Source organism: Chiloscyllium plagiosum, unplaced genomic scaffold, assembly GCF_037043375.1.
Source record: "Chiloscyllium plagiosum isolate Xiang-an unplaced genomic scaffold, Cpla_swu_hap1 HiC_scaffold_15, whole genome shotgun sequence".
Classification (NCBI taxonomy): Eukaryota; Metazoa; Chordata; class Chondrichthyes; order Orectolobiformes; family Hemiscylliidae; genus Chiloscyllium; species Chiloscyllium plagiosum.
The window spans coordinates 17,854,674-17,874,697 of record NW_028270153.1 but is presented as its reverse complement, the minus strand read 5'-3'; the positions used below and the strand labels follow the sequence as shown (position 1 = coordinate 17,874,697).

Below are 20,024 nucleotides of genomic sequence, written 5' to 3'. Positions count from 1 at the left end.
AAGCAGATACATGCTGCACACCAACACCCGTGGATGGAGTATGCATGCAGCCACTACTCTGAGGTACTGGTGTCAGGTCTACACAATAGAAGGTCCAGAGGAACAAGCAGCAAGCTGGAGTCACCAGGTACTGTTCTGATTTTCTTGTTGGAAATTGTCACTGTCTAGTTTCAATCCGGTGAGTGTGAGAATGACCAACTACATCATATCAAGGCAAGATTAATCAATGGTGAGATGTAAATGCATGTAAACAGGCCACTTGCCACTCACTAGCATGAACCTTATTTTGTCATTCAACTCTGGGTTGGCAAGTGGGAATTTTTGATTTCCATGAAGAGAAGCTCCTCACTGGACATCTCACATAATTTTTCCATCCCGCCCCCCCCCCACCCCCACCCCCATAACCCACATCCTCCAGAGCTGGGAAGAGTTAGCCCAATTAAACAGTTCAGCAGCATTCACCCTGGGAAGCTTACAGCCCAACATCAATTTCACCAGCTTCAAAGTCCCTCCTTCCCCAGCCTCATCCCATGTCTCACCCCACCCCTCCTCCTCACTTCCATGACCTGTTCTCACCTGACCACCTTCCTACTCATCTAACCTCTCCACCCTTCCCACTGACCAATCACAATAGCCCCCTACCTGCATCCACCATCCCACCTATCCTTCTCCCAACCCAAGTCCCTCTATTTACTTCTGGGCTCCCCTCCCCCTCCTGAGTCCAAATGAAGGGTTTTGGCCCAAAGCATTGACTTTCCTGCTCCTCGGATGCTGTCTAACCTGCTGTGCTCTTCCAGCTTCACATTTATTTACTCTGACTTCCAGCATCTGCAGTCCTTACTGCCTCCTGATCATTTACCACCAATCGCAAACCTTTCTAAGAGGTACAACAAACTGGAGGTTCGAAGCTTACTTCTTCTATGCTGTATTGTTACAATCCAGCATGGATTAGAGATGGTGCAAAGGATCTAAGTATTTGATTATTTGGTGCATTGGTGACCTTATTGAAATAGGGGAGTCAGAAGAGGCCAGAACTGGAGGAATGTGGACTAAACAGTTTTCATGCAGGTTTTGCTGATGAGATATAGCTGTCAATAGTAATCCATGAATGGAAACGCCTCCCTTTTAACTGTCAGGTGATTTGCAGCTAAATGCCTAGTTGCTTCAAGAGAAATGTCACAACCTGTAGCATTGTATTTTCTGTTTCTTTCCATCTGACAACTGACCACCAGTTTGGCTTTGGTTCTTTACAAGGTATGAAGAAGAACGTAAGTAATATAATGTCGGGAGGGAAGATTCTTGCAACCTCTCATGATAGAGAGATAGCTTTTATCTCCTGTGATCAACTGAAAAAAATGTTATTTTGTTGGAAATCAATGCTGTCTGAACCCTCTGTTCCTCTGTCAGGGTTCTGACAATGTAGCTGCTTGTGGTATTTCGTCTGTAGGGACATTACGTCTTTCCACACACCTCTGGGTTTTGGCAGAAAGTTGCGGTGGATTCAGCTGCCTCTGAAATAACCAAAGGTGGGGCCAAAAAACCAAATGACTGCATAAAACTGGAAATTGAGCAACTAGTCTTTGTTCCGCTTGTAGTGAAAATGAAACAGTCTGTTGGACAGTGTTCACATGAAGACTCTAATACCATTGCTGTTGCCACAAGAAAAAAATCTCAACTACAATTTCTACAGACTTAATATAATAACTACATAATGTTAACATCAGCAAAAAGCTGCCCCAGTTTTGAAGATAATTTATTTGTTTCCAATACGTATAGTAGTTGGGGTTTTAACTCAACTAATGGAAAACATTTAGTCTTAATTCAAACTCATTTGAATTTTTTTTTCATTATTTCTCGTGGGACTTTCAGCACCCTTATATCCTTTAAGTTAAGGTCTCATTCCTGATACAAAATCCCAACAGACTTTTATTTAAGCATCAGACTGATTGTCCAGTTGGAAGTGACAGGTAAAGGAAGAAAGGGTATTGTGAGAAATGTTTTTTTCATTCATTTAGGGTATGTAATGCACTGCCTGGAAATACGGTGGAGGCAGGTTCAACTGAGGCATTCAAGAGGGGCATTGGATGGTTATTTGGTAGAAGTACTATGCTGGGCCATGTGGGAAAAAAGCAGGAAATTAGCACAAGGTCTTGATGCTTGCTAGAAGAGTTGGGGCATGCATGATGGACCAAATGGCCTCCTTCAGTGCTGTGACGATTCCATGATTCTAATTAGCCAATCGTCAATTCAAGGGACACTCTTAAAAGTGTTGGTTTACATTTGACGGATGAGTCGGGAAGTTAACAATGTGAAATGCAATCGCATGCCAGGCCACTCTGTCTGAATTTGATACGGTGCTGCACAGGAGCTGCTGAGTAAGATAAGGGCCCATGGTGTTAGAGGCAAGGAGCTAGCATGGATAGAAGCTTGGCTGTCTGACAGAAAGCAGAGAGTGGGGATAAAGGGGGGACCTTCTCAGGATAGCAGCCAGCAACAAGTGGTGTTCCGCAAGGCTCAGTGTTGGGACCACAACTTTTCACTTTATACATTAATGATCTGGATGAAAGAATTGAGGGCAGTTTGGCTACGTTTGTAGATGACACAAAGATAGTTAGAGGGACAGGTAGCATTGAGGAGATGGGGATGCTGCAGAAGGATTTGGACAGGTGAGGAGAGTGGACAAAGAAGTGACAGAAGGAGTACAATGTGGGGAAGTGTGAGGTCATGCACTTTGGTAAGAAGAATAGAGGCATGGACTATTTTCTAAATGGGGAGAAAATTCAGAAATCTGAAGTGCAAACAGACTTGTAGTTCTAATCCAGGAATCTCTCAAAGTCAACTTGCAGGTTGGGTCAGTAGTTAGGAAGGCAAATTCAATGTTGGAATTTAATTTAAGAGGATTTGAATATAAAAACAGGGATGTACTTCTGAGCCTCTATAAGGCTCTGGTCAGACCACATTTTGAGTAGTGTACGCAGTCTTAGGCCACATATCTCAGGAGGGTTGTTCTGGCCATGGAGCAGGTTGTGAGGAGGTTCATGAGAATAGTCACAGGAATGAAAAGCTTAACATATGAGGAACATTTGAGGACTCTGGGTCTTTCCTTGATGGAGGTTAGAAAGATGAGGGGGGATCAAATTGAAACTTACAGAATTCTGAATGGCCTGGATATTGGGAAAATCTTTCCATTGGTAGGAGAGACAAGGACCTGAGGGTACAGCCTTAGAATAAAGGGAAGACCTTTAAATGGAGATAAGGAGAAACTTCTTCAGGAGATAAGGAGAAGATTCTTCAGCCAGAGAATGGTGAATCCATGCAATTCACTGCCACAGAAGGCTACAGAGGCCAGATCATTGTATTTACTTAAGAGAGAGACAGATAGGTTCTTGATTGTCAAGCGGATCAAGGGTTACAGAGAAAAAGTGTGAGAATGGGGTTGAGAAACCTATCAGCCTTGATTGAATGGTGTAGCAGACCTGATGTGCTGAATGGCCTAATTTCTGCTCCAATGTCCTTTGGTCTTATGGCCATATGATTTAGTGAATAATTAGTTGTTAATGTTAATCTTGAATCTGATCTGCTGTATATTAAACAACAGTGAGGCCTGAATTTATAATGTTAAAAATCACACAACACCAGGTTATAGTCCAACAGGTTTAACTGGAAGCACTAGCTTTCGGAGCACCACTCCTTCATCAGGTGGAAGCTAGTGCTTCCAATCAAACCTATTGGATTATAACCTGGTGTTGTGTGACTTTTAACTAAGCCAGTCCAACACTGGTTTCTCCAAATCATGAATTTATCATGTTTTCCAAGAGTGAATTATTGGTGTTGGCTTCCAAGCTGTAGATGGAAGTGAGAATCACTCATTTTATTCCATAGAATTCTAATTGGACACAAAACAGAAATAAGAGGTAGTATAATTCTGGACTGAACAGTCTTTAGTTTCCTTTAAATCTATGGTATAATAATTATTTTGCAATGCCTTACACCATTGAAAAATTGCTGGAGACTTCAAATTTGTCACCAGATTATACAATTACTACCTGAAGAAGTTTCTGCCCATGTTTAATGTATATAGAACAATTCCAGGCAAATATGATTCATTTAGGGAGAAGCGCCTCTGTTATTATTGGGCTTGCATCCTCAAATCTCTGACTTATATAAGTAAATCAATCTGATCAAGGCAATGATGCTGGTGAGTAGACATTAGCTATTGTATATATTCAATGTTCCTACACAGTGATGAGCGTTGTTACATATTTCAAGAGCTAATGTACTAAAAGGCTGTGCAGATTTTTGCCTACAAGCATTAATCATGCCACCGATTTAGTCCAACAGACAATGTACACTGACTCCTGCCTGATTGTAACTCTTGCATGTTGTCAAGAAACTATCCAGCCTTTTCCAAAAGAACCTTATAAATAGATAAATATGAAAATATGTTCCACTAAAAACAATTAAATGATAGTACAGTAATAAAATCTAGCTGGTTTGTTACTCAGCGGGCGGCAAAATATTAGTGTTGGGAAATGGAATATTTCTGTGAACTTTCTCACCCATTATTAGTATCAAGCACTTATAGGTCAGATGTAATACATCAGAGCCACAGTTGGTAGTGATTGTTCCAGGAAGGATATTATGAAGCTGGAGAGGGTTCAGAAGAGACTTACCAGGATGTTACCGGGAATGGAGGGTTTGGTTGTAAGGAGAGACAAAATAGACCAGAGCTGAGGAGGTTGAGGGGTGACCTTGTAGATGTTTATAAAACCATGAGTGCTACAGATAAGGTGAATGGAAGGCAGGTGTTGTTTCCCTACGGTAAAGGATTTCAAGACAAAGGGGCATACCTTTATAGAGGGAGGAGAAAGATGTAAAAATAACACATGAGGCAATTGTTTTATACAGAGAGTGGTGCGTACGTGGAATGAACCTCCAGAGGAAATGGTGGATGTGAATACAGTTTGAATGTTTAAAAACATTTGGATAAGTAGATGTAGTTTGTAGGGATATAGTCCCATCTGGCTGTGAGTGGACAAGTTTAGTTTGGGATTATGGATGGCATGGACTAGTTGGATTAAAGGGTCTGTTTCTGTGCTATAAGAGGGACCTGGATGTCCTTGTGCAGAATCACAAAAGGTTGGTTTGCAGGTGCAGCAGGTAATTTAGGTGGCAAATGGAATATTGTCCTTCATTGCAAGAGGGATGGAGTTTAAAAACAGGGAGGTTATGCTGCGGCTGTATAGGGTGTTGGTGAGGCCACACCTGGAGCAGTGTGTACAGTTTTGATCTTCTTACTTGAGAAAGAATGTACTGGCACTGGAGGGGGTGCAGAGGAAGTTCAGTAGGTTGATTCCAGAGTTGAGAAGATGGATTGGGATTATATTCATTGGAATTTAGAAGAATGAGGGAGCATGTTATCGAAAATATACAATTATGGAGGGAATAGATAAGATAGAAGCAAGGACATTGTTTCCACTGGTGGGTGAAACTAGAACTAGGGGGCATAGCCTCAAAATAAGGGGGAAGCAGATTTCGGCTGAGCTGAGAAGGATACTCTTCTCCAAAGGGTTCTGAATCTGTGGAATTGCCTGCCCAGTGAAGCAGTTGAGGCTACCTCTTTGAATATCTTTAGGGCAAAGATAGAGAGATTTTTGAACAGTAAAGGAATTAAGGGTTAGGGTGGGTAAATGGAGCTAAATCCATGAAAAGATCAGCCATGATCTTATTGAATGGTGGAACGGGCTCAAAGGGCCAGATGGCCTACTCCTGCACCTAGTTCTAATATTATTATAACTCTATGACTCCACAAGAAGTTTGAAATAGCTAGCAAAAATATCACAGCATGAAATTAACTCAATTTTGATGATTTATCGGACAACTCAGTGTCACATCAATTCTTTGAAAAAGTTGATTAATATTTGCATTGAAGCTATTCTGGCTCAACATTTACTTCAAGTTTCCCTGTTTGTACTGGTTAGCAAATGCAATAGTCCATTCAAACTAATGCATATCAGTGAATTGGAATAAGGCATGAAGGAGCAAAACTATTTATTTTGTTATATTGATATTAGGTATTGATAACCTAACTAATTTTAAATAAGACCTAGTATTTGGTTACTTAGTAATTCAAAGTTATTCAAACAATGTATTTAAAACTATAGAAAGGTGGGTGTGTTTGCCTATAATCTGCAAAGGTCAAGAATACAGAAGAATGGAAGTGATTGGACAAGAGTCAACAGCAATAAAAGTGAATTGCAGATTATATGGTGGGAAAAGCAGTGGATCAGAGAAAGGAAAATGTGAATGTAAATTCAGAAGTTTTAATGTTTAAATTGATGCTAATCTTTGAATGAAGTTTAAGTACCTCAATGCATTTGTTTAATTCATAATTGGGATGAAACTTAACATGATGATGGATTTTGGTCTGAATTCAATATCCGTTAATCACAAGAGGAGGCTTCAATATCACTAGATATTTGTTCTGCTCATGTGTTCCCCTTCCCCAGCTATTATTGGAGCTGTAATCTCTTGCTGAGAGTGAACAACAGAGAAACTTTGGTCCAATGTAGCTATGCAGGGAGCATAGCGACATTGGACCATTTACTGTCCTATACTTTGACTCTGCTTGTTAACCAATAACTAATAGCACAAAATCATGCCTTTTGTATAGATTAAGAATCATTCATTTCCACAAATATAAATGATGTTTCATTATTACAATGATCTGAAATTTTTCTATGTTAAAGCTTAAGGGGATAGCCACAGGAGCAATGCAATGTCTGATAGTGACCAGACTATTACATTTTGCAACCTGAACCACCTAAAGGAACAGGGACAGCAGACCCATTGGAGCACCACTGCAAGGTCTCCTTCAAGCCACACACTATCCTGCTTAGAACTGTATCACTGGTAATTCACAAACAATGACAAAATCCAGGAATCTCTTCCTTAAAAGCACTATATGAGCTGCAATGGTTCAAAAGGTTGGCTCACCACCACGATACTCAAGAGCAATAATGGATGAGGAATAAATTCAGGCCCAGCCACAGACATATACATCCAAAGAATTGTTAAAATGCTTAGACCCATTTCCCAGCAAAGAAAAAAGATAGATAAAGATAAAAGGAATAGCATTAAATTGCTGGTTCACTCAGAGAAAACATTGGTAAATCTGTTCTGACAAATGGAATCATTTACAGCAGGCTAGTGGGGAATGGGTTGGAGTTAGGACAGATTGGAGGATTATTTTTCCTATTATTCATAAATGACTTTCTTCAACTCGCAACTAAGCAGCAAGTAAAGAATAGAATGTATAACGGTCAAAAATAGAACATAAGAACGTAAGAACCAGGAGCAGGAGTAGGCCATCTGGCCCTTCGAGCCTGCTCCGGCATTCAATAAGATCATGGCTGATCCTTTCATGGCCTCAGCTCCACTTACCCGCCCTCTCATCATAATAGAAATGTTTGGATGATACCAGTCTGGCAATGTTTTTTACTGACATTGGCTACTCAACATGCAACAGTACTCCATTCACTTGGGATTAACACAAAGCGAAGAAACATCTGCCATTGCATTAAAGTTTCTTGCACTTGCACAGAATGTTGATAACCCATTCATTGAGAAGATGATTTTGATTTATAGCAAAATAGCTGTAAATTCTGTATCCTATGACCTTACTCCACTAGCTACCTGACAATGGAGCAGAGTTCTGAAAGCGTGTATTTCCATATAAACCTGTTGGACTATAACCTGGTGTTGTGTATTTTTAACAATGTCAACATTGGTGATTTTTTTAAAAAAGTCCCAATAATGTAAGTCTAATGTACTGTAAATCATTATATAGGTTTTGACAACCACATACAATGCTATACCTCATCATCACTACTTTATCCCACAAACTCAATCCTACCAAAACCAACAGCCTTAGCTTTACTGTAAATTATATGAAGAAAAAACAATTAAGAAACAATCTAAAAGTGCCTTCCAGAAACTAATGTTACCATGCTGTTCATATTCATCAAGAAATGTAACAGAGCCCCATTACTTAGCTTTTAGCCATAGGGAGGTGCACAAGGGAATGAAATGATAGACAGGGTCATCTTGTCAATGATGGGTTATCAAAACTGCCACATGAGGTCCTTTTTATTCTGTTGGCTCACTGTACAAAAACTGCTTTGTCCGAATACTATGGAAAATCACTGATATTTCACAAAAGTTTGTGCCACTCACTAACATCACCAGTACAGCTGTATTTAGATTAGATTCCCTACAGTGAGGAAACAGGCCCTTTGGCCCAAAAATCCACACCAACCCTCCGAAAAGTAACCCACCCAGACCCATTTCCCTCTGACTAATGCACCTAACACTATGGGCAATTTAGCATGGCCAATTCACCTGGCTTGCACATCTTTGACTGTGGGAGGAAACCCACGCAGACACAAGGAGAATGTGCAAACTCCACACAGACAGTTGCCCGCAATTGGAATCAAACCTGAGTCCCTGGCGCTGTGAGGCAGCAGTGCTAACCACTGAGCCACCGTGCCACCCTAGAGGACTTAGCTAGAGTTTGAGAATGAAGTACCAGTTATGTCACAGCACAAACAACAGGAAGAGAATGTGGAAGCTAAAATGAAGAAGCCAGAGAGATATCTTTGTTCTCTTCCTTGGCTGCAGAACCTACAGATGATATTTACCAACAATCAATATGGATCAAGTAATCTTTCTTCCAAAGATGATTAAGTGACAATATACTTAGTGAAACTGATTGAATCCACTCTGTTTTCTGTTGAAGGCTCCACAGTACCCTCATCTATTCTTGCTACAGGGTGACAGAACATATACCAAGATTGAGATGGCACCTCTAATACCTCCAGAACTGAGAAGTGCTGCTTGAAAATGATCTGCAGTGATGTTGGTGAAAACATGGGTCTTCTTGCAAGTGGCCTCACCTTCAGCAGTGAGTTACAAGGAATTCATAAGCCATAGTTAAAGAAAGTAGTTCTGGTAGTCCAAGGTCTCAGTCATTCTGCAAGTGTGTTCCAAATGATCATCTGTGAATGCTAGCACTGTGCCTGTGGTCTGAGAGCACTGCCCATGCCAGAGTTCCTGATCACAGGCTCAGCTGTAGGTTTTTGTTGCAGAAACTCTTACTGTTTGAACATACTTATTGGCATATTTTGCAGGCACAAACAGTCTGGTCTCACACCTGGTGACCATTTTGGTATACCTCTTTTGTTTGTCTTCATCTCCAATAAACTTAACATTTGAATGTAGGTCTATTTCTAACATACAATTCCTCATAGATGAGCCTCATCATCCCACAGTGCAAGAGTGTGACTTAGTTGCGTGAGCAAGATCAACACTGTGAAGGACTCTGCCTCACACTTGGCAAACTAAATGTGAGTACACTAGAAGCAATTTTACAAGAAAGCTTGACCAGCAGGAACTTCACCAACCAGCAATATATGTGGATTGGTAGTACTTGAAACATCCTGATTCTTGAAACAAAAGGTTTTTTGTTAACCATATATTCAGGAAGGAAATGAAAGTCTGAAAAGAACACAGGGGCAGTCCAGGTGGGAGCCAGGAAGATCAGAGTTTCCTGATCTATGCTTCCAAAATGTATCTGACTACCCTTGAACATCAGAACCTCTGTCTGACTGTTGACTTGTGCAAGTCTTCCTTAGTTAAATGGTAGGATATGACAGGCAGCAAGGAGAAGGTGTGTAATTTTAAAAATAAATGAATTTCGATTTTTGTATTTTAATACAGCTGAGCCTAGCTTTCATATTTCAATGCATACTTAGTGGTATGAAGATGTGCTCGATCAATTATTAATTTGAGTTTCTTTTTTTTTAATATACATTCCAGACATTTGCAACAATAAGACTTCACACTCAAACAAAGGGACACTGACCTATATTAAAATGGCTGTCAATTTGCATAATTCTGTAAACCACATTCCATTTCATGGAGACACAGGGTCTATGAAGAGCATCAGAAGCAATTAAGCCCTGCAGAGGTGTATTATCTGGAGCCATGAAGCCAACTCTAAAATGACTGTCAACATGAGTGTGTGTGTGTGTGTCTGCGTGCGTGTGTGTGCGTGTGTCAGTCAAAAGTTTCAACCAACGGCATCTCTCAGATGTGAAATATTTTGCAACTCTCTTCCTATCTGGTTCTATAAGTGTATTAAGCATCCATCTATTCCAAAAGCCCAACAAAGCCTGGGAACATCAGTCATATTGGAAGTATCTCTTTATAGCACTTACATCATGAAACCCACGCCATTGCAACATCACATTAGTCATCCTGCCAGCCATCAAGATGTGTTTCTATTTTAAATAAATGTTTTATAACCCAAATGCTGCATACATAACAAAAGTAACAGCTTTTTAACAAAAATTATTATGACACTGATGAAATATTTCATTGAATGATTTAGGGTCTGCTGTCTGTGCAGTTAATTTGTGGTATCCACTCTGAATTGCACATCACACAGTTGTTTAGTAATGTGTGATGTGAGCCATTGTGAAACAATGTAAGGTGCAATATCTTATTTCAATTCAAAAAATCGACACAAATGCCATAGTTCTTTGTGCACTCACTAACCTGCGAATTCCTACCAGTTTAGGTTCATATGTTCACACGACTGTTTATTTTTATATATTTTGTACAAATTTTGCAACCAAAAAATGGGATGTCCAAGGAATTATTTTCTCGCTGGTGATAATCATTAAGGTTGCAGAAAGCACATAAATGATCACATTTGCAAAGTAACAAAATCTATGTAATATAGATGTCTCTCACTGATATATCTACAGATCCAATGAAGCTTTTTTTTTAAAAAAGCATTTTCATCAAATGCAGACATCATTGTCCAGGACAGCTTCTGCTCTGACTCTAAGTCATTTACAGAAATTGTAATCATTTGAGGTCCCAGAACTGATCCCAGCAGCACACCACTTATTAAATTTTGATAACATAAAAGGACTCCGTTATGCCTCAAATAAAAGCAAAATACCACAGATGCTGGCATCTGAAATGAAAACTGCAAATGATGATGAAACTCATTAACAAAGTTAATGTTTTGGTCTCCATCCTATTGGAAAGATGTTGTTAAACTTGAAAGGGTTCAGAAAAGATTTACAAGGATGTTGCCAGGGTTGGAGGATTTGAGATATAGGGAGAGGTTGAACAGACAGGGCTGTTTTCCCTGGAGCGTCGGAGGCTAAGGGTTGACCTTTTAGAGGCTTATAAAATCATGAGGGGCATGGATAGGATAAATAGACAAAGTCTCTTTTCTGGGGTGGGGGAGTCCAGAACTAGAGGGCATGGGTTTAGGATGAAAGGGGAAAGATACAAAAGAGACCTAAGGGGCAATGTTTTCATACAGAGGATGGTACATGTATGAAATGAGCTGCCAGAGGAAGTAGTGGAGGCTGGTACAATTGCAACATTTAAAAGGCATGGGTATGTGAATAGGAAGGTTTTGGAGGGATATGGGCTGGGTGCTGGCAGTTGGGACTAGATTGGGTTGGGATATCTGGTCAGCATGGACAAGTTGGACTGAAGGGTTTGTTTCTGTGCTGTACATCTCTATGACTCAATGACTCTGTGAAGAGTCACATCAGACTTGAAACATTAACTGTGTTTCTTTCTCCATAGATGCTGCCAAGCCTGCTAGGTTTCTCCAGCATTTTCTATTTTTATTAACATTTATATCTACTCTCTGCCAACCAATCTTCTGTCCAAGCCAATATCCTATCTCCTACACCAGGAGCTTTTACTTACCACAATAGCCCTTGATCTGACACTTCATCAAGTCTAGGTACAGAACATCCACTGGTCCCCCTTTATCCATAATATAGGTTACCTCCTCGAAGTACTCCAATATATTGATCAAAATGATTTCTATTTCACAAAACCATGTTGACTCTTCCTGATTACCTTGAACTTATCCATGTTCCCTGATAAAACTTCTTTAAAATTAGCCTCAAACGTTTTCTCCTGTGACAGATGCAAAACTGATTGAACTATAGTTTCCTGCTTCTGTTAGCAAATAGTCTCCATAAAGGATTAATATGTTCTAATCTAATGGGAACTTTCCTGAAACTGAGGAGTTTTCATAAATTAAGCCAATGCACCAAGTACCTCAGTAGCCATTCATTTAAGACATTTTCATACATTCTTCTCCATAATATTGACTGTCTCTGGGGCAGCTGTCACCTGCTCTTCCAAATGCTGCTAACTGTCTCTGGTTCTTTCTTTCACTCATTCTTCTAGGGATGTAATGCTGTTATTCAAATGCCAATAACAATGACAACAACTCAGAGCCACCTGTCAACAACACTTCTAAGGTATTTACAAGAAGTTGGTAGTTTAATTATGCTTTCTTTCAAATACAATGAAAATAAGGTATTTCTTAAAAAGCAAACTACTTAATTATCATAAAAATAGGTTTGATCAGTCACGATTATAGAGGAATTTGGAAGTAAGAAACATAATTTCACAATAAGCAATCATCACTGTATAATGTAATGATTCTGAGGGACTTAATGTTCATGCAACATTGAGCTGCACCCATTCTCCATACTGAGCCCGTGGATGGGGATATTGAATTCCACATTATCCTTTGCAAGGAGTAGATGTCTTCTGTACAATTCTTGAGAGTTTGAGTAATTATACTGATGAGTAATGAAGTTGCATATACTTGTGGATATCATGTAAAGTACTATCTCATTAACAAAGAACAGTGTCTCCTATTTAATGATGAAGAATCATGAAACAGTAGCTTGCTTTCTCTCCATGGACGGTGAATGACCTGTTGTGATCTCCAGCATTTTTGTTTTCATCTCTCTAATACTGATTCATTAGACAGGTATTGATAATTTATAGACAAAGGAGGACTGGTGCAGTCAATAACCTCAAGTAACCCTTAGTCTGAACAACCTGGTGGCCGAGGCAGCAGAAACCATGAGATGCCAGTGGTAGGAATCAGGGAAAAACCACAGTCCCCCCCATTTAAGATGCAGATGAGGAGGAATGTCTTCTTTCTGAGAATCATTAAAGTTGGAAATTCTCCACTGCAATGTGCATTGATTCATTTAAATGATTTCAATATTAAACGGATTTCTAATCTAGAAAGGAGTCAAGGATTGTTGTGTGGGAGAAGGAGGGGAGGAGTTGTAGGGGCATGTGGGGGGTGGGGTGGTAGGAGTGCACAGGAAAATTGAGTTAAGACCACCAATAAGATTAGATATGACTTTATTGCATGTTGTTAAGGTTGAGAGCCACAGAACAGACTTTTAAGAGGAGCTTCAGGTCACCCTGAAGCCACAAGTTGCAGATATCTGGTTCAGTGAGGGGCCACGAGAGGATAAATGACCATGTTTGCTCACTCAATGGAAAGCACATTAGATAAAAGGAGATTGAAGAAGAAAAGAAAATGTTGATAAATTCTAATTAAATTATGAAGAAATATTGGTTGGGAGTTCTAGAGTTCAATGGTGTGAGGTTACTGAACTTGATTTTTTGATGGTTAATCATTAAATTGAGATGGGTCATTTGAGACATGATATTAACTGAACCAAGTGTACATTATTCAGCTCCTTCACTTGCAGGACTCAGTTAAGTCCTAGTGACACCACAGAAAAGTCAACAGAAATAAGGAAAATGACCTAAAACTTATGGGTAATTCTTTGTTAGTGTTTTAAAGAAAATGTTCCTGATGGCGACAGCAGCTTTGGAAAGACATACAGAAGAAGCTGAGCTGCTATGAGTGAGCATGGCAGCAATATTTCTCCACTAAGTACATTTCCATTGGACATTGTTTTCTCAATGTCTCCTGTGCAGAGATTTGGTTAGGATTTTATTGCTCTCTCTATGATACAATTTTTGTATGACAAAATGGAAAAATATGATTTTGTTGTGTTAAAAGATCTCTCAGGCAACTTAAGTGAATGAACATATTGACTAGAAACATTATGGGGAGTATTGTAACAGGAATCATCCCTCAAACAGTTTTCCTATAAATCCTTGCCTTATTTACTGATTAAAGCAACACAAAAACCACAAGTTTTAGTTTCTTCTCTGTTAACCCCTTCAAGCCTGTAGCATCAACCCCATTATTGCCTGCCATGTTTTAATTGAAATATTTCAGTGTTGAGGTTAGTGCTGGGCAATGTTGATTCATGAGTTCTCATTGTATTAATTCTCATTGTAGAATTCAAAACTCAGCTCTTTTAAGGTGCAAACGGGTTTCTGTGGATCATGAACATGTGATATTTGAATGGTTAAATTCAGAGGAAGTCTTTTCGCAATGACAGTATAGTCAGAAAGGAACTATCCAAATTTACACAGAGCTGTCCTCCAAACAGGGGGAAGTGTGGGTATTTACGTTGGGACAGCAATTGCCTTTAGTCAGCAGCTGTTAATCAGCAGTGGTTTCAGAGGCATGTGATTTTTCCTTAATTCAAAAAAAAAGACACTTTATTTGCTCTTAACCCCTTTTTAACTTAAGAATGACTTTTTTTTAGCTCCTTTTCCTCAACATGAAAGCTATCAAATTTAATTGGGAATAGGATGGTGCAGGATTCGCAAACTGACATTTACTTTCCCTGGAACTGCAGCTGCACCAGCCCCATCCGGTATCAGGGCCCAAAGTGCCTTTTCCCCAAAACATCCACAATTTTCATTTTTCCTAATGTATAAGCAATTTCTTTTTGAAAATTACAATTAAATCTGGTTCCACCCCCTTTCAGAAATTACCTGTCAGAGGAAGTCTCAGCACAGAAAAGAAATCTTCCCTTCATCCCCCTCTGCTTTGCCAATTATCTTTCACCCAGGGTACCAAGCTTAGTGTTAGTGAAAACACTTTCTTCTTCTTTCAGGCTGTGTTATTGCTTGGGGCACATTTATTAGAATGATAATTTCTATCCCTTCATCACCACTAGGGCATTTTATCAGCAGATAGATATCTTCCTCATCAATCTGCTCAAAGATGGTATTACACATCTCTGGAGCAAGTGAGACTTGAAGCTCAGCCTCCTGAATCTGAAATAGAGGTACTACCACTGCATCACAAGAGACCTCTTATCTGCGAATGCACTGAGACAGACAGATCTCCTTGGGAGGAAGTGGCTAGACAATCATCAAGCATTTCTACTGGATAAAGTATTGCGCTCTACTGAGAAGAAGGTGCTGGAATGACAAAGCAGGAAAATGTCATTCTCCCATTGAAGGGAAAAGAAATGGCTGCCCTTTATCCAGAACTAAAGATGCAGATTATTGGGTTCTGTCTATAATTAAGAAATATCAAGCGCTTATGGGGGCACTTAATACAGTTTCCAAGCATTTAGAATTTAGCTGATGTACAAAAGAGAAACGTAACAGGTCTACAATTGGGACCTGCAACCCATCGTATTAGGTGCACTCCAAAGAGAATTTCTACTTCAACAGATTATCAGGAAGATGTGCAAAGGAAAACTGTAACACTTATTCATGGATGTGTTGTGGTGCTGAAGGTCATTCGGCCCATCGTGTCTAGCCCATCGGCCCACTGGCTCTCCAAATGAGCATCAAAATTTAGTGCTATTCTCCCATACTCATGGGTATTGTTTTATTTAAATAATCATCCAATGCCTCCTTGAATTCCTCAAGTGCACTTATTCACCACACTTCACTTCACCACTGCACAGGTGAACAGTGGCTCAGAGAGATTGATCATCTGTACTGGACCACTATTAAATTGACAGAATAAGTTTTGAATAGCGCTTAAATGGTGATAAAGTTAGTGTGATGATAGATGAAGCATTATGAAGTGAAGTACTACAATCCTAATTTGCTCCCTTTAATGGGCTTGCTCCACGTTATAAAGTCCTAGGTTAAAGTCCCATTCTCGGACTTAAACACAAAAGTCATGTCTGTCACACCAGTGCAGGACTGAGGGAGTGCTGCACTAACAGGGATGCTACCTCTTGGATGAAATGCTGAACAAATGGCCACTCAGATATACATAAGAAATCCCACTGCATTATTTCAAAGGGCAGCAAAGTTGTCCCTGGTGTCCTGATCAATATATACACTTCAATCAATAGCACAAGAGCAGGTAATCTGATCTTTATCATTTTGCTCCATTGGCTGCGTAGACATTAACTACTGCATTTCTTACGTTACAACAGTGACAGTATTTTAAAAATATTTTAGTAGTTGTAAAATAATTTGTCCAGTGGTCTTGAAAGATGCTGTGACATTTATGTTTAATGGCCCAAAACTACCAGAAAACAGGTGGCAACACACAAGTAAATCCAGCTCTGACTAACAGAAGTCACTTTGATGAATAAGTGACCAAAGGCTTTTTAATGTTAGTTTATTGTCTCGAAGCAATAAGATATGATACTATAATTTTAAAATAAATTGAAAGTGACCCTCCTGAAAATTGCCAATACATTCTGGAAGATTATGCATGAACCCTACTGCGAGTACATAGGCTATGAGTGTGCTCAACTCCTCATATGACTTATGTAAGAGATTCTCTTCCTCTTTATCTCATTGGTCTCATTCATTGAAACTCAAAGGTTTGCATTTTCCAACTGAAATTATTTTAAAATAACATTGATCAGAAATCCAAGCCTTCAATTTACTGTCTTATTCTTTCTACTGAATTATGTTGATAACCATAGTAAAAAGCTGACAGTTCTATATGGTGGAATATATTACACAAAATTAGGTCGATATTCATTAGACTGTAAACGGGAGACCACTGCCTATTATTATTGTGGTAAGCAAGGCTGAACTCCATTTGCAAACAGAAACATATGCAAAATGCACCTCTTATTACACCTAACTACTGTGACTTAATTTGATTTTATTTTCTCTCCAATTATTCCTAGTGTACAGTTCTACAGCACACAGATATGCTGTCATCCAGACAGCTATGGTCATTTTGTCAGCCCAGACAAAGATCATCAGGAAGTGATTAACTATCAGACAATGACATTTGTGAAGTTAAAAGAGAAGCTGCTGAAATAGCTTATTTCAGTCAGTAGACTGTGAATGACAATCCAGGCTGCTACCATTGCAAACTCCATATTGTTTCACAAACACCTTTATTCATTAATTTTATACAGCTTGTACTTTGTTTTACGAACAATTCTTTCAGGGAGTTTTGCTAGAAGAACAAATCTGTCTTACCAATTTTGCACTGCATTTTTGGCAACAGACTGGACAACAATAGTACTAAACCATGAAGTATTATGCGAGACCAGCAGTTTTAACAGTTCATAAATGTAAATAACATTCCAACCCAAATTGCTAATGGCCAACTGATTTAATCCAGACTAATAGATTCCATAGGATATCTAAATTCACTCCAAATGCACGGCTGTACGGCCCTTGGAACCAAAGGTTGTATGTAATCCCAAGACAGGTGAAGGTGAAGAAGTGTCTTCAACCTATTTGATGTCACATTTCTAGAGTTACCAACCCTAGTGACTCCTTACTATAACACATCGATATTTGTTAAATGAACTCTGGTTCCACTCACCACTCTTGGCAACCATTTTCAGCCATTGATCACCCACTGGGAGACTTCCTGGTGTCCATCCCAATCTTGGCTTTCGCAATGTTAAAACCTGTTCCCTTATGTCCTACTATCTTGCCTCATCAAAAAGCACTGTCTCAGATGGTTACCACGATCCCAATAAGTATTGTGGGAAAAACAATGTCCTGTGATAATAAATGAAACCTGGAAAAGCTGGGAGATAATGCTCTTAATAATGGAGAAAAGCTAAAAAGGCAACAGAGTACATGAGATACTTAGACAAAGTGTGTAATAATGACATATCTTTCGGTATAAATGTGTTGCATGACATGGAGAATGCAACTACACAAGCAATCAAAGATAACAAAATCCAAGAGAGTAATTAAAATGAAATTACTTGAAGATTGTTGTGGAGTAAGTTCATTAAAGCATGTTCAAGAGGCAATTAGATAGGTTTCTGAGCATAATGTGTTTGAGAGGTATGGTGAGAAGATAGATCATTGAGATGCTTCTATAAGAAGGAAATGAGCAGTTAAATTTGTCTTAGTCAGTAGAGTATATTGGGTTGATAGCAAATTGACAACTTATTTTACACTGAGCCGATTCTCTTTTCCACTGAATAACGCTGTTTTTCTATTGGCCCATTCTACGTTACTTGCACCGACCAATTTCACCCTCAAGGGTTGTTCGGCCTAATGGTATTTTCCTTCTTTCATGCTGCCATAAATCACAAGTGCAAACCTGGAACAGTTTAATCTCATTAGAACTCTCTGGTTCAAGTACTGCCTTGTATCTCTGCCAGCGATTTTTCTTCTTCACAATATACCAAGTAATGTTTCTATTTATTGCTAACCCTTATTTGAGTGGTGCAGTGATGCAGTCTACTGACATTTTGGCTGCAGTCTTCCAAAACCTTTGGCAATGAATGCTAGAAACGTTTTTGGTTGACGAATGGTGGTAAAATTAGTGTGATGATAGATGAAGAGTTATGAAGTCATACCTGTCACACCAATGCAGTACTGGGGGAGTGCTGTGCTAACAGGGATGCTGCCTTTTGGATGAAATGCTGAACAAATACCCACTCAGATATACATAAAAGATTCCACGGCATTATTTCAAAGGGCAGCGAAGTTGTCCCTGGTGTCTTGGTCAATATATACACTTCAATCAATAGCACAAGAGCAGGTAATCTGATCTTTATTATTTTGCTCCGTTGGCTGTGCAGATGTTGGCTACTACATTTCTTACGTTACAACAGTGACAGCATTTTAAAAATATTTTACTGGTTGTAAACAATTTGTCCAGTGATCTTGAAAGGTGCTGTGACATTTATGTTTAATGGCCCAAAACTATCAGAAAACAGGTGGCAATACACAAGTATTTTAGTGGTGGTAAAAGTGGCACAGGACATAAAGGTGTGATTAAGACTATTACAAATCATCTTGGATGTAAATGTATAAGTGATATACATATTGCATTATGGATGTAGGTTTGCTCGCTGAGCTTGAAGGTTCATTTCCAGACGTTTCGTCATTCTACTTGGTAACACCTTCAATGGGCCTCAGGAAAAGTAGTGTATATGATTCCTGCTTTCTATTTATATGTTTGGGTTTCTTTGGGTTGGTGATGTCATCTCCTGTGGTGATGTCATTTCCTGGTCTTTTTCTCAGGGGGTGGTAGATGGGCTCTAACTCAATGTGCTTGTTGATAGAGTTCCGGTTGGAATGCCATGCTCCTAAGAATTCTCATGCGTGTCTTTGTTTGGCTTGTCCTAGGATGGATGTGTTGTCCCAGTGAAAGTGATGTCCTTCCTCACTGATGATGTTACCTAGTAGGTAACGAAACGTCTGGAAATGAGCCTTCAAGCTCAGCAAGCAAACCTACTTCCAAAGTATATTGCACTGTTTTCTATTGCTACATTATATTTGTTGTATTATTTTTACTGACTTACTTCTTTCTGATTATTTTATACACCATTGTACTGTATGGCATTGCTTTCTAGTTGGCATGTATCATGCTATGTTAATCTACTGCATCGTATTACAATGGAATGCAAGCTTTTATATTATTTATAGAATTGGTAATGAGCACTATTGCATTATGTTCAACAATTATGCTCTAATAAATGAACTCTTGCACCATAATGAATGAGGTAAAAACAAAGGCTGCAGATGCTGGAAACCAGATTCTGGAATAGAGTGGTGCTGGAAAAGCACAGCAGTTCAGGCAGCATCCGAGGAGCAGGAAAATCGATGTTTCATGCAAAAGCCCTTCATCAGGAATACGTCAAACTGCAATGTACTCCACTGTTCTGCATTGCATTGGACTGGACAACTCTGTACTATTAATACCTGTCTAAAATGATATAATGTCTCCACTGACCTGTAATATCATATACCACAGTATTAAATACTTTACAATTACTTGATTGTTAGTAAGAATACTCCAATGCAACAAATAAAAATGCTGTAGCTTT

General features: G+C 39.2%; 2 long non-coding RNA genes across 3 annotated transcripts in view; one reads left to right on the top strand and one right to left on the bottom strand.

The window, feature by feature from the left end:
- LOC148147617 (uncharacterized) overlaps positions 1-20,024 on the bottom strand; it is a 350,264-nt gene that overhangs the window by 192,404 nt on the left and 137,836 nt on the right. The window lies entirely within an intron of this gene.
- LOC148147618 (uncharacterized) lies at positions 1,141-19,992 on the top strand. 2 transcript variants are annotated; one of them, XR_015759468.1, is made up of 4 exons: positions 1,141-1,268; positions 8,798-8,962; positions 12,292-12,365; positions 19,324-19,992. It is a non-coding gene; the product is annotated as an uncharacterized LOC148147618 (long non-coding RNA). The 2 variants fall into 2 exon arrangements; XR_015759469.1 differs by lacking the exon at positions 12,292-12,365.